The sequence below is a fragment of the Aplidium turbinatum genome, chromosome 9 (assembly GCF_918807975.1).
Source record: "Aplidium turbinatum chromosome 9, kaAplTurb1.1, whole genome shotgun sequence".
Classification (NCBI taxonomy): Eukaryota; Metazoa; Chordata; class Ascidiacea; order Aplousobranchia; family Polyclinidae; genus Aplidium; species Aplidium turbinatum.
Window position 1 is genome coordinate 19,816,356 of NC_137480.1, and position 13,617 is coordinate 19,829,972.

At 36.6% G+C, this 13,617-nt stretch overlaps 1 pseudogene across 1 annotated transcript; it reads left to right on the forward strand.

Annotated features, from left to right (window-relative positions):
• The first annotated feature begins 1,183 nt into the window (after window positions 1-1,183).
• On the forward strand, window positions 1,184-13,350 carry LOC145777197 (putative sodium-coupled neutral amino acid transporter 6; annotated as a pseudogene). The gene is made up of 12 exons (XR_014290319.1): window positions 1,184-1,318; window positions 2,909-3,097; window positions 4,214-4,380; window positions 4,650-4,731; window positions 5,192-5,333; window positions 5,850-5,943; window positions 6,553-6,737; window positions 7,668-7,848; window positions 8,921-9,045; window positions 10,177-10,267; window positions 10,787-10,935; window positions 11,376-13,350. The product of XR_014290319.1 is annotated as a putative sodium-coupled neutral amino acid transporter 6 (transcript).
• Window positions 13,351-13,617: the final 267 nt, after the last annotated feature.

Genomic DNA, 13,617 nt, shown 5'->3' on the forward strand with positions numbered 1-13,617 from the left:
ATTCTTGAGAAGAGAAAATTGAACCAATCTGATGACTGAAAGCATGCCACACCCCTTTGGGTCATTGTTTTACGTTTACGTTTGTGTTTATCATGACCACGGGCCTTTCACTTAATAATCTTGCTTGAAAACTTTTTAAATTTTATACGCTGACGCAATAAACTTTCTGAAAATATTTTCGATACTGCTTTATTGAAGATTTGTTTATTTTTTTATTATCCTTGTTGGGCGGCTGGGCCAAAACTTATGCAATAGAGTACGCTACAAACCTTCAAGAATTAATTATTGAAATTCTTTTGTGGTAGTAAAAAAGAAATTGTTTAATACGTAACATCTACACTACAGTACATTAAATCAAAACTTACAACTCAAACTTCCACGGAAGTCCAGTTTTGATCAATTATGTAAAATGCAAAGTGAGCTTCTTGATTTAAAAAAGATCAGCATAGGCCTATTGGGCATAAAAATGCACAGAATACCACCAAAATCAGCTTAGATTTGTCAAAAACTGAGAGACAAGCCCCTCAGACCCCCAACTACACTGACTCGTGTTTTAGACTTCCACTTTTGCATTGTCTATTTTTTTGCTACAAAATTTCCTTTGACGAAACTTTAGCACCCCCGTCCCCCACCCCCATAAAAGTTTCTCGTGGGCTAGATCCATTTCATTTTTGTTCTCTATCCAACTTAAAACGAAATTCAGGTCTCTTGTAGAGAGTAGATCGACCTACTTTAGTACGGTAAGTAAAGAAGTGCTCCTTTGTTTTCACAAGTGGGCGTGGAATTTAATTACTTTGACACAAAAGATCGCTTTGTCAAAAACAAAAAGTCTGATTAGACAACTTGTCATAAACAATAAAACATTTGTTCCAACAGTAGCATGCACGCTTTCGAAATTTTCCATTTCTTTTCCACTTCTTTTTTTGTAAGAGGTGTGTCTCTTTAGCCAAAGCCTGGCTTTATTCACTTACCGTAGGCCTACTTGGAATAACCATGAAGAGGTTGTCAACACGAGTTTACTCTTCATAGATTGCAATTTAGTTTTATGGATTCATAAGTTATTGTTATTTGAAAGAGTCTTTCAAGCGTCTCATTTGTATCTGGTCTAAATTATTGTATAGTAAAAACCCAACTTAAATAACAACAGTGCAAATAGGCTAGGCTTACCCTAATTGCATGCTTTTGCAAGGGCTATTAAACTTCATTTTTGAAAACAATAATTATAACGTTTCAAAACAGTAATTATTCCTGCAATAAAGTGGAAACAGAAGAAATCGATAAAAATGAGTAGCATGGAACTGATGAAGTACACAAAAGGGTATGCAGAAACACAGTTTCATTCTTTTATTTATTTTACGTCTAAAGTAGCTTGGCTACGTAGGCCTAAGTTATATGTAATAGTGTTGACAAGGGGGTCCAGAGAGTAGCCTACTTTTGGACCCAGGCCCGAGATAAATTTAGGAGCCCGTAACCTTTCCCAGGAGCCCATGAATTTAAAGAAACCATATTCTTTGCATACACCGCAGTTTTCTTGAAAGTGTCTTAATTTGAGGACTGAAGATCTCATTGGCACCGAACCCAAATTATCTTCTCAGCGGCCCTGTTTATAGGACTTATGTATCAGTGACAGTGTTGCACAATGTAGGCTACTAGGGTTTGTAGTTCCAGGCTAGTTGATAAAATAATAACCCTTCACTTTCAAGGTATTACCCGTAAAAAATTTTCATATAACTTAATTGATGCCAATAGACTAGCTAGGAAGTTAATTTCTTGGTTCAACATCAATCATTGGCCAATCTTCACAAGCAAAGAATAATCCCAATTAGGCTAGTAATTGTAGCCTAGTTATTTAGCCTAGTCAATTTACTGAGGTACGGTATATGGTGGTCACAGCGGTAAACCATAATCTCTTCGTGGGAAAATTGTAACATAAAGTTCCCGGATCCGTTTGTCTGCATGTAGTGACCGAAAAAGAAACACTCCTCGAAACGTCTATTCAAAAAGTGTATTCCTGTAAAATTAGCCCGCGGCTATCGAAAATGTGACGCAACACCGTACGCCTCTAAAACTGTCACTACGATACAGATTACTTGGATAAAAGACGGAGAATTTGTCCAGCTAGCAAGCACCAAATAAACCAGTTAAATGTGCGACCGACTTCCAACAAACAACTTCGAGAATGAATCAGAAAAATTTGTGATAACTCAAAGGCACGCCAGCAGTAGTGTGACGCAATATTTCATGTTTAAACAGGTTTCAACTGAAACAGGTTTAAACAGGTTTAAACAGGTTTGACACAAGTCTTACGAACGATGGTGCAATTTTGGCACATGTTTTAGGAATTTCCATGACGTAATATTCAGTAGACTTGAACGGTTTTTATATGACGTTTGATTAGGTGAACAATTGTCTGGAACATATGGACGTTAATTGAATCGTTGTTAGAAGTATCCTAAAAAAGTGGGCTTATCTGGCTGTTTGCAACCCTATAAGCCGCTGTCCGTGGACATGTGCGGTCAGAAAATTAGGCAAGGTTTTGCTTGATGTTTTAGGCAGCCGAACAGCTAATATAGCCACCCAAAAATCAAATCATTTTTCACATAATTGTAAAGAACTGAATTGCTGTTACAAATAAAAAAAAAAACTTAAGTCAAGTTCATTGCCACGACAGAGAAAGCTTAACTTTGCCCTATTCACTCAGGATTCACTTTCTTGCTGAATTCGGCAAGTTTGTCGAAGCTCATGTTTTAGATAATTAATAAAATAATGAATAATGCTTCCAAAAAGAAAAACTTGAAGCAAATTATTTCGATAACATTTCGTTTAATCAGACTCTCGGTAGATTTTATAATAGAATACCTTGATTTCGTCTTTAGTGTTGAAAGGATACATATATTTCATTTTTCAGAAATTCCTTTTCAAAACCCGATTTGAGTAGCGAAGAAATTGCTGCCAATAAAGAGCGACGTATGAATCAGTACCAAGGCAGGACCGCTGGAATACCTCTGTCAGTATTCAATCTTATGAATGCCATTCTTGGGAGTGGAATTTTGGGCCTTGCGAACGCGGTCGCTAATCTTGGGGTGGCGTTGTTCTCGTAAGATATACCAATTTTATTTTTTGAAGGTTTTTCAAAGCTGCTTTGTAGCATTTATTGCACAATAAAAGTTATGTTTACAAGTTTAGTATTTTGTTTTATTGCGGTGGTTCCTATTCCTAGAATGTTGCAAGCTAAACACAAAACTTTTTTTTTTAATTGCCAAGACATGCTGACTATAACACTTTTCAGAATGACCCTGAGTAAAAAATTTCGAGTAGGCCAATATTCAGTGATGTACGCGCAAACAAAAAATGTTGACGCCGTCAGCGTAAACGCAAACGTTCGAAAAAACATACGCCGTATGCGTCAACGCAACTTGTAAAAAAAGTTGGCTGCATCAACGTCAGCGCATACACTAGCGTAAACTAATTTTGTTTGCTAGGTGCCAAACATTCACACGATATAAACCACTCGAAACAAACAAGTTTTATTTTGAATTTCCACGAAGAAACTCAAGCATCTGAAAGTGTTCATCTGACGTTTTGCTGTGTTTTAGTTCGAATATGTCTTTGCCCATTGAAAACATTCTTTCAACTGCAGCGCTGGAAGGTATTGGCGTGTTGTAGAGAAAAAAATACATTAAAAAGTATGCGTTGACGATATACGCTAAAAAACCGCGAAAACTTTACGGCGTAGCCTCAAGCGCAAACTATCCAAAAAAATGTGGCGGCAAGCGTTAGCGCAAACAAAAGTCTACGCCGCATACTTGCGGCGTAAAATTTGCGGCGTATACGTACATCTCTGCCAATATTGTAGGCCTATGCTACTTCAAAAAAGTAATTATAAAAGGCTGGTGTATTTTTCCCAACATCTCGGCATTCGTAGATCTTCAAGGTTGAAAACTGCTGTTTTGTTACATGTGATCATATCAAAATGTCATAATTAAACAAAGCACGTTTGTAAACTCAACATAAGTTAACACTTTCATGACTCAATAACTTGGTCGTCTTGTCGAGTGGTAGGCCTACTAAGCATTATAACATTTGCACTTTTAGCATTTAACGTTTATAACATTTGCATTTTATAACATACCCTATTGCATTTTTTTTATTTCATTTTACGGGATACCTATTCAGTTTTCGCTATGTTTATTTTGCTTTTTTGTATTTTTAGAATAATGCTGGTTGCTGTTGCTGTTCTTGCATTCAACAGCATAAGGTTGTTGATCGAAATGTGTGACTACACTGGCAATGCTTCATACGAAGCTATAGGGAAGGCAGCATTTGGCATCGTGGGAAAAGTTGTCACAGTTGTGAACATTTTTATCCACACTGTTGGAGGTAGGTGAAGCAAACTCAACATTTTTAGCAACTTATGACGCGTTGGAAAACTAATGTACGTTAAAGTTACGTTATAATAAGTTTGGGTGGGTGTGAAAGCGTATAGCTTTAACGACATCAACTGGCTGCATTGTTGATACGACTGTTGACCCAAATTAGAAACAATTTTTATGCGAGCAATAAGAAGGACGACGATAAAACCAGTCTCCTGCATTGATAAAGGTCATAATTTTTATAATTGAAACATCAAGTCAGCTTTACTTCTCCAGGAATTTGTACCTTTCTATTCATTGTGAAGTATGAATTACCCGAAGTCTTAAGAGTGATCATCGGCGCCAAACCATGCGACTCGTATGTTACTTTTGAATCTTGTTTGAAGCTCATATGATTTAGCCTACTCTGCTGAGGTCTTGCCTCCAATTTGAAAACTGAACTTTGTTTTAAACTCGTAAATAATGAGAACGGTTACTCAAAGCATAAGCCACGCATCATAACAAATAACTGCATTTTTTTCAATGCAGCAGTGCCTTTAAAATAATTTAACGTAGTTCAACTTAAAAACAGATTTCAGCTACAAAGTGACTATGGTCGTCTTCGAGTAAAGCCACAATTTTTATGACAATTTTGTATTTTTGAAGCAAAACATAGGGTAAGTAACGGGATGGTTCAGGTGACACATTTTCCGCTCTCTTACTTTGAGTTGCGCTTCTAAACGTGAGGAGCTATTGCAAATTTGTAAGACTTTGTAATGACGGGATACTTTTATTGATAGACTCAATACCGACATATTTATATAACTCAATATTAACAGAGCATGGTTCTTGAATGGCGACATTTTGATAATCATGGTGACAGTCATCATCATCATGCCTCTAGCAGCAGCAAGAAATATTGGCTTTCTTGGTTATACGAGCGGGTTTGCCATGGCATGCATGATTTTCTTTACTGTGGTGGTAAGTCATAGTTAGTCATAGACATTATTAGGAAGTGTAAAGTGAGATACGTTATTTTTAAAACTTATGGAGATCGTTGATGGCTTGATGCGTTATGTGCTAACTGGCGTTATCAAGCATTTTTGCTGATATTTTTTACACTTAGGCTAAGATATTATGGAGAGCAGATAACCAATGACAAGTCACTGATTTTCTGCTACTAACAAAATAAATGATTTTACATTGATTTAGCGTCTGTACATGTTGAACCAATGTAAAATGTGCGTATTTTTCTGCTGAATTGATGAAGAAATTATCGTAATGCCTAGTGGATCACGTGACTGACCTACGTCATGGTGCCTTTTGTTTTTTCTTGATGTAGCAAATTGGAGTGGCAAGCAATCTTTTCCATCGGAAAAGTAAACAAAGCATCGAGTATAAACTTGCAAAACACTTTTTATTCATTACAGTTAACGCGCAAAGTATATCTGAAGTTTTACGATAGGCTACGTATTTTTTTACTGAATTTGTTTTAAGATCGTTGCGGAATACTGGATAATTCCATGTCCTATACGAGACTACCAATCAAACGACGAGGGTGCTGACAATGGAACACTGCACAACACATCAGGTAAATTCTTCTTTTGATATATCTCCATCATATCTATGGTCGCTACATATTATTGCTTGTGTTTGGTTTTCTTAAAATATGTAAAAAAAAATGGTGAAAGCATGCTGTAGTAAGAGTATTGAAACAAATTTTAGTTGTCGTAGTAAAGTGGTTCTGTGCGAGAATGTAAATTTTAAACGAAACAAAGCGAATATAAGACACAGAAACTTTGTGTCTTAACAAAAATTTTGGACAGTCATAGACTGTAGAAAAAAGAAAAAATAGTAATACAGCAATCAGGATTTCTTTGCTACTGCACGTTAATCTTCATTCAATGTTCATGAAATAGCTAACTATTATAAATTTATGGTAAACTATAGGCTACTTTGTAGTTCTGTGGGATTTTTGCAATGAAAGCAGTGATAATTAAAAATGACTTCTTTGTGTTATTGACCCAGTCAGCTAAATCCAAATCAGAATTTTGCAGTCTTTGTTACGCCGAATAAAGTGCATGGCAGGAATACGCTACCTACAAGGGTTAGAGACTGCAGGAATGGAGTGTGTTAGCCATAACTGGGCTAAGCTGGTCTATATTTTCAACATCATAAAAAACATATCTCTACGACAAAGTGTTAAACTTTGTGTTTATTAAATATTTTTTTGATTAATTAACAGCAATGACAAAAGCTTTGCATAATGAAAGCAACATCGACACAAATGGCTGCAAATCACGCACATCCAGCATCTATCAGGAGTTTAAAGAAGGACTGGCTTACCAAACATGCCATACTGCATTGTTTACTTGGAACACTAAAGTGAGTAGCCTATCTGCACTATTCGAATACAGCAAGTAAGATTTCCAACAGGGATATCTATAACTACGGGATTGGAAACTCTGTGGAACTGAAAACCATTTTATACACCAGTAGGGTCACTTTTCTTTGTGCGCTGCTGTGATAAGTAATCACATAAATTGACCTCAAAGGGCAGCAAGTATTAGGCTAAACGAACAACCAAAAGTGTAACAATCAATTCACCAGCTGTAAATTGTAAGGTCTACGCTTGCCTGGTTTGTTTATTTGTTTGTATTCCATTAGTGCAGTCATGTTGTATTTTGTTTGCTGCTTAAAAAATTTCCAGAATGACGATTGGTTTTAGTTCTGATGACATCGTAAACGGATTAGTTTCGTACTAGATTGGTCTGTGAACAAGTTGATGATACAACAGCATATTTCACTGATTGCTGAACACTCCTCATTTACTTCTGATCCGATTTGCAGCACGCAAAATGCTAAAGAACAACAGTAGGCGGTTTTTGGACTCGTTGCATTCATTCATTTTTTGGATTCATCGTTTTTTTTTCTAGCAGCGTAAATGTACTTTTATAATCAATTAAGTTTTAATGTAAGTGTACATTTTGTATTATTATTGTAAAATCAAATTTTGTGTATCTTTTAGTCGGTATTTTGTTTTGTTAATCTCTCTGTAATCGTAGTAATGTGATGACCCTACTGATGTATAGCACTGGATAGAGTTTCCAATCCCGTAGTTATAGATATCCCTGATTTCCAATCAATTTCATTGACGCAACACACTGCACATTTCACTGTTCATTTTTCTATAAGCTTTCAATAGGCTACAGGTAAGCCTATTCACTTTGTTTTGTTTAACCTTTGTGTCTAGAATGTAACTAATTGAATTGAATTTTAGAAAAAGATAAACTACATGCAAAATAATGTTTTCAGAGTGCGTACGCCATTCCCACAATGGTATTCGCTTTCCAATGCCATGCTTCTGTACTTCCCATATACACTGAACTAGAAAACCCAACCCCATCCCGAATGCACAAGGTGGCAATAGTTTCGATAACAAACGTTTTTCTGATTTATTTCTTCGCTGCCATATTTGGATACCTCACATTTTACAGTAAGTCAGCTTTATTCACAGCGCATCTGAGGTGTACAACGTTATTGCAATAGTCCCCGTTTATTAAGCCCACTCCACCTCGGGACCGGACGATTTTGGGCTTATTAAGCGTGTTGACCTATATAGCTGGGGATGATTCTCTGCCACTCCTATACATTCAGACCCGACCAAATTGGGCTTAATAAGCAACGGGCCCATTAACCGTGGGAGGTGGGATCAATAAGCGAGGACAACTGTATCCTACTTGAAGCTATATGTCTTACCACTTACATTGCAGGTAGGCCAGGAACGTAAATATTAGGTGGAGGAAAGAGGACTTGGGGGAGCAAACAACCTTCCAAAAAATTGTATCTTGATCCTAAAAATGGATCTCTAATAATATTACAAAGTTTTAATGACATTGCATTACATGTTGAATGACGTTTCATAAATATTGTGGTACATTCAGTAACTAGTCTATATTTTTAGACGCTCTTTAATTATTTAAATATTGACCCCAGTAATTTTTTTTCTAACAACGTCACTGACACTGAGGTAGGCGTATGTCAACTAGCTAGCCTACATAGTGGGCTGTACCGACTGAAGTTTTTGTTTTCAAATCTTTAAACCATGATAGCGATCCTCGTGTAGGCCATTGGTTTTCGAGATTTCAGTATCAGATAACCTTAAACTGTTTTATATTTACTGTTTACTTTTTTAATCCCTTGTAGAGTTATAACTTAAAATATATTGTGTTTTAAGTTTATAAAGTAGGCTAATTGCCCGACTACAGTTTCGTACAGTCTACTATAGGCCAGGAACGTAAACACTAAGCGGAAGAAAGAAAGCTTGGAAGAGCAAGCAACCTTCCAAAAAAATTGTATCTCGCTTCCAAAAAATGTATCTCTGATATTACAAAGTTTTAATGACATTGCATTAGATTTGTGCTAATAATATCAACGTAACAGTAATGCCTGCGCCCTGCAGGTCTATGGTTCCGTGGTAACTTTGTTTGAATTTAGGCTAATAAAAGTAGAACTAACTTTTGTTGATCATGATCTATTTTACCTATTTACCTTTTTTTGATCTGCAGGTGCTGTAGGTCCAGAATTACTTTTAATGTACAGCGCATACGATCCATCTAACATCGTTATTCTTGTTGCACGCATCATGGTGCTGTTGTGCGTTATATTTTCTGCACCGCTTGTTCATTATCCGGTGAGCTTTTAAAAACGAGTAGCCTATCCTTCAGCAGTTATACTTGAAAACGTGTTGTGCCTTATAAGAACAAGGGTAATAATACTCAGTAGCGTTGACAAGGGGGTCCAGGGATATTTTTTGACTTGGACCCGAAATGATTTTAGAGGCCGGTATCCTTTTTAGCAGGCCCGCGAAATTTTTTTTCCCACGAGATTTCTGTCTCATTGATTCTAGTCACTCTAAAAGTAAGATTTTCCGAAAGTGTTTTGAGAGATTGGTTGATTCAGATTGCGAAATAACTATTTACCAATGAAATTCTGCAATGATAATAAAATATAAGCTTTCCCTAACCCTACTTTTTTTGAAAAGCTGTTGTGCATCGCAAAAATTAATGTGAAGAAAAAAAAAGTTTGACTTCGACGGGCGTCGAGCCCTCGTTCTCACGATCATTAGACCGAGGATGAAACCACTGAACCAACCGTGCCAACGAGAAGCTGTTGCCTTCACACGGTTTTAATACAAATTTTTACCAAAATATGTAAATGAGACAGAAATCTCCTGGGAAAAAAAATTTCGCGCCCCGGAAACTTGAAATAACCTTTGAATATAATGAGTTTTTCTTAGAAGTAGGCTATCTTGATTTGGGACTCGAAGATTTCATTAGTAGCCTACCGGGCCTAAATTATCCTCTTAACGGCCTTGATACTCAGGGGTTCTATCAACTTTCAGAATTCGCGGGGGGGGGGGGGGGTGATTTTTAGACAGTGGGATAAAATCGTCTTAGTCATTCCAAACCACTCCAATAAGTGGGGGGGGGGGGTGATCACCCCTCTCACCACCCCTTGGATACAGCCCATGTTGATACTACTTCATCATCACCTATTAAATGAAATAATTCTTATAAGTTTAAAATCTACTTCATAAATTTATGGAGGAGCTTGCATACAGAAGACATTGCATTTTGCTTGCGATTGAGGCTTTTATTTAATGCTGTTGTCATATTAGTTTCCAATGTAGGCTAATGGACCTTCAACAGCTTTTGAGGAAGACAGGAAGTGCTTCGGGCCAGAGTAAAAAACGTCAGCCGACCACTGCCATAGGCTAACAGACAAACCAATAATGTGATGCTAAATGTTTCATTTCTTTCAGGCAAGAAAAGCGATTATTTTGCTGTTCTTTGAAAACAAACCGTTTTCGTGGATCCGGCATCTAGTGATAATGGTCGTTCTTTTAACTGCAAGTAAGCCATGAAATATTTTTAGCAATAACTTTGTGTTCCAAAAGTAACACGTATAATGCTGTAGCCTATAATGTAGGCTATATACGAATACTTTCTTAGTCTATAGAATTTTTTGTCATTTTTTCTGCCGTATCCAGGCTTAGGCTACGTCCGGTGGTTAAAAATCTAGATTAATAGGACGTAAGAAGTCAATCTTCGTGTCAACCTTCAGGCATGCCTGTGTCGAACCGCGCCCTTTCAAGTGCCGTTTCAGGGCTCTGACTACTTGGCTATATGCACCCGGCTGTTATCTAACCCATGGAAATAAGAAGCACAAACCTATCAAGCTCAAAAACTTATAACATCTTGTTGATTGGATTTGTACAATAGCCTATGTAGATTCCAGTGATGTGGATTCTAAATCCACAAATCCAAAGGGCCACCAAGTTTGTTTTTTTACAAGTAGGCTACTGCAGGCTTAATCTTAAATGTTCGTAGCCTATGTAAAAAGTTGTTTATTTTTTCCCTTTTTTCTTTCAGCAAACATCCTTGTTATTTATGTTCCCACTATTCGAGATGTGTTTGGATTTGCTGGAGCTACATCAGCTTCAATGTTGGTTATTATCTTGCCATCACTATTTTATCTGCGGTTGGGTTCAGGCCCATTGCTGACTCCAAAGAAAATAGTGGTAAAACACAATAGGTTGATTTGTTTCTAAAAATAACGAAATTTAAATTTAAAAAATAAGATTTATAAATTAATGCAGGCAAAAAATAGCCTATGTTGTTAGTGAGTTATTCCATCCACTAGGTGCCGCCGAATGGAGAGCAGCCCTTGAAATACGTTTCTTAAGCGTAGCCTACTCTTCGAGAATCTAACCAGCGCCGCGTGATTTTGAAGTCTGTTTTTTCGTCCGTAAAGTTAGGCGTTTAAACCTGATTCATGGTTTAAACTTTAACCAATTGATTACTGAATTACAATCAGCTTTTACATATCGGCAATTGTTTCTATTTGTTAATGATTTTTAGACATATGCCTTTCGGTTTTGAACTTTTCTATATCTACAGTTTAGCTTAGAATGTTATTATGGTCGACGATCTGTGCGTAAACCGGCTTTTATTTTTGCAGCCTCTCTTTCTTGTAATAAGTGGATTTGCATTCATGGTATTAAGCATGGCACTCATCATTATTTCATGGATAGAATGACACTAGTTCAACAATCATCCAGCTTTTGTCAGGAACACGTTACCTGAAGCATTGGACAAAAGACAATAAGAACAACTTCCTGTATAAACATTAACCACATTACTGTCACAGACCAACAAGTTATGCACTGCAGTCGTAAGCTAAATTTGATAAAAAAAAGTTAAAAGTTGAGTGTTGTTGTTTGTATGCGAAAGAGTATGCCGATACAGCTTAATACTTTTTGCTCATAATAAAAACTTTAAATTTTTGTATTTTTGATTTGAGACGTTCACTTTTATTTCCATTCGTAGTTAATGTTTTCCAGAGAGTACATTTAGACCCGGGCCCAGGTTCATATTAGGGGCCCGCAACCTTTTCAAAGAGAACTTACCGGAAACTTAAAGAACTTACCGGGAACCAGGAACTTAAAGAAAGCAGCGCGCATTTTTAGACATAAGTTAGTCTAGTAGCCTACGTTTTTATAAGAGTGTCTTGACAGAGGGTTCGAGAATCTTTTGGTACCGGGTCTAAATTATTCTTTCTGACCAAGTGAATCTCCGTTTGAGAACCAGTAGGGGAGATGTACTATCGATGGGACACCATCACCTATGGGACAGCTCATTATTTCTGAATATGTGTGAACATAAAGATTTTGTCATGGAATCGAGATTAACATTACATCATTACAGCGTGGTTTACTTACTGGTGTACTGTATACTTAAGTGGTGAGATCAGTTAATTGTTTTTAGCTGTCAGAGTAAATTTGAATGGTTGACTGTTGTTAATCGTTTCTATACTAAAGCAGGGTTATAACAACTGGGGCCTGGCAATAAAGTTTGAGTCATATGATTAGCTTTAAAACTATAGCAACAGAAAACTACATGCCCAACTGTGACAGATTTTCAGGCAAGTTGGACACAAAATGATGGTTGGTCGAGCAATAGGACAATGCAATCGATTACTTTTGGGACATGTCCCATCCGATACTCGACGAGTCAGTTTACACTATTTCCCCAAGTTCTCAAGCATCTCTTTCTTTCCACCATGCCTTCAATAATCAGTTGATTTAGGCTAGCCGGGAGGTAAATTTTTCAGAGTTTTGCCCTGCAAATTTCATCTTTTGTTTTGCTAAATATTTCTGCATTTGAATGTCTAATAAACATGTGATGTGACTTTTCCTTTATGTAGTGTTGTGAAGTATTGTTCCGTAAGCACTGAGGTTAACAACATTGTTTCTCATTGCGATACGTCAAACACCGCGTTGATATATCTAACTAAGTGTCCCAAAGGACGTAGGCCTACCCTCTTGTCCCATTGGTGAGTCATGCAATCAACCTATGGGACACTTGAGTGACATTTTTTAATGAGATAAAAAGCAATAAACTAATATTAAATTTGTTACTGCTTTGACTTCATGTTATGAAACAATTGCTGAACTTCTTCACAACACAATTCCTTTATTTCATAATTTGAATTAAAAAAGCATTTTATCAGTAGGCCTAATAATGTCATTTTTGTCCCATAGGTGGCACATCTCCCCTAGTCTACTGACCTATAACTTAGTATATTAAAATAAATAATGCCAACAGATCAAACTTCCATGTTTTTGTAAAGTTCGACCCAAAAGATGTTCCTTTAATAGTCTATTGATATTTTGGCTTAAACGTTTAAATCCTTTTTATTGCTTTTGCTTCCTCTCTAACGAAAAGGTGTCTCTCTGAGAAAGTCTGATGCAATGTTAATTGACATCAGCCTTTTATTTAAGGTTGTTGAACATAGCCTAAGTGTTTCATATTTTACAACTTTTTGTATTTGATTTGTAATAAAAACGTGTTTATATTTTAAATGTTTACTTGCGTATCATTATTACGTTCACTCGACGTTTACTCGCAGCAACAAATAAATCTCTATCTATGGCCTACTATTTATTGGTTCCCAGAGTTAGGAAATAAGTTATAAGCCTACACATTAGCTATAATTCTCATGGGTCTGGTGTCGTTCGTAGGCTACTAATTCAAACAGCTGGTAACTATGACTGTGTAGGAGGAAGATTGATTGATTGGTTTATTGTGTTGTGCAAAATCATAACAATTAAACATTAAATCATACAGCACGCGTGACGAACACTATGAAAAACATGGTTTGGTTGGTTTTTGAATCTTTATTTTCAGACTGACAAAGCCTT